General features: G+C 39.6%; 1 pseudogene; it reads right to left on the minus strand.

The window, feature by feature from the left end:
• Positions 1-1,053: 1,053 nt before the first annotated feature.
• Positions 1,054-1,470, minus strand: LOC119506688 (annotated as a pseudogene).
• Positions 1,471-1,933: the final 463 nt, after the last annotated feature.

Raw genomic sequence — 1,933 nt, forward strand, 5'->3', positions numbered from 1 at the left:
TGAACTTTTAATTTTCACTCTTTTTTTCCCATGAGTCTTTTTCATGGCAAACTGTGGGTCAGAAAGAGAGATACCCATTGCCACCTCCAGGGGTGGAATATCACCACATGGAAGGTGGCAAGAGGGTAACAATGCCTGTGACCAGGAACTCATTCCTAGGGGAACCTACACACCCCACTGTTTGCAGGTGTCAGGGCTGCCAACAACAGAAGCACAACTCACACAGTCCTGGATGGAACACTTTTACTCCCATAGAGTAGAAGTAGGGGAAATTCAGCTTCAATAGAGGGCATCAGTTCCCCATAACCAGCCAGTCTCAATCTCTGGCCAACACAGGAGATGCTCCATGTGCAACACCCCTCTCTTGTGTGTGTACGGGCCATAGTGAAGGAAACCTGCACCCCACCACCACAGGGACAGATATACCACCAGAGTGTGAGCCAGATGTCATAAAACATGCCCATCTAATCAAACTGTCTCCAGTGAATATTTACCCATGTTCAGGACAATAAAGGAGGAAGGTACCACCAGTACCTTTATCTATTAGGGATTGTGTTTTATCTCACCAGGCAGACACATCTGGTACTGAGCACAGATATATTTGTGGGTCCCCAGAAAAGGAGGCAGACCACTCTAGGGCTGTCCCTACCACCCAATCTCATTTTCTCACCTTCCCAGCAGCATCTTCTGGAATTATCAAATACCCCTGAGGGAATTCTTTGCCTAATAATGGGTTTATCTCCATGGATATTTTTCTTCTCCTTCATTTCATCCCCCAAATTTTTCACTCTTCTTTTAAGCTTCTGAAAATATTTCTTTCTTTCTTTCTTTCTTTCTTTTTTAGTTTAAATGCATTTTTGCTTTTAGACAACATGCATGACATTTTCTTAAAAACAATTCCTCTGCTCCATGAATCAAGATCAAAATAAATTAAGGGCTCAAGATGGCATCAGTCCATCTGGCTAAGTCCTAGTATTGTGTGGATGAAAAGGAACAACCAGTTATGATGACAGGTGATAGATCCAAAGTAATTACCAAATTACCAAGTTTTTTTTAACATTTCTCCTTTTTGAAACCATCCTTAAAGAAAATCATATATGGGGTCACACCATCTTCATGGTACGTCCAGGAGAGCAACCATACCATCTAGATCCATGTTTTCACCAAAAAAGAACTGGTAGTTTTTAAAATTAGCAAGAATGTGCTTGATTTTTTCTGCAGCCCTTGTCATAAAAGGCTTTAAATTCTTGGTCTCTGTTCTTCAAGTTTGCCTTTGGTTGATTTCATGTAATCTTTGATATACTTCTTGTAGGCTTGTTTTGTGAAGCTGGTTTCCTGCAAGTGATGGTTTATGACTTTCTCAACACCAGTGACAACTGTTATTTTGTTACCTTCACCCTTGGGGCCTTCAGTAGAGGAATTTCCACCAACAAGCGTATTGTCAATATTGCCACCTGTCCTAATGACCATCTTCCCCTCCACCTCCTGGCACAGACAGTCTGTGATGCACAGATCTTGTAAATGCCAGAGAACATCTCCTCATGGCTGATGAGGTCCTGGTAGATCCACGATCATGATGGCAGGTGGAGGGGATATATTTTTAAAAACATATTTTATCCAGGTCTTCTAGTACTTTTCAATAAGAGCATTGATCCAATTTAGACATTCCCATTAACATAATAACATATCTCTTGGATTTGATATTGTACATCAGGTGAATTTAAAAGGATCCCACACTCTCTCCTAAATTTATATCATAGTCATCACTTACAATAAAGCATAACTAAAAATACTAATATTTGGGCATTTTGAACTAGGAAAGATCTGATAATTGGTCTAACATAACATTTCTGTAAATAGAAAAATATTAATCATTGGACCTATTCAGGAAGATTTCGATCTAAAACATTCAGGAAAATTATTTAACTTCTTT

The sequence above is a fragment of the Choloepus didactylus genome, chromosome 12 (genome assembly GCF_015220235.1).
Source record: "Choloepus didactylus isolate mChoDid1 chromosome 12, mChoDid1.pri, whole genome shotgun sequence".
Lineage (NCBI taxonomy): Eukaryota > Metazoa > Chordata > Mammalia > Pilosa > Megalonychidae > Choloepus > Choloepus didactylus.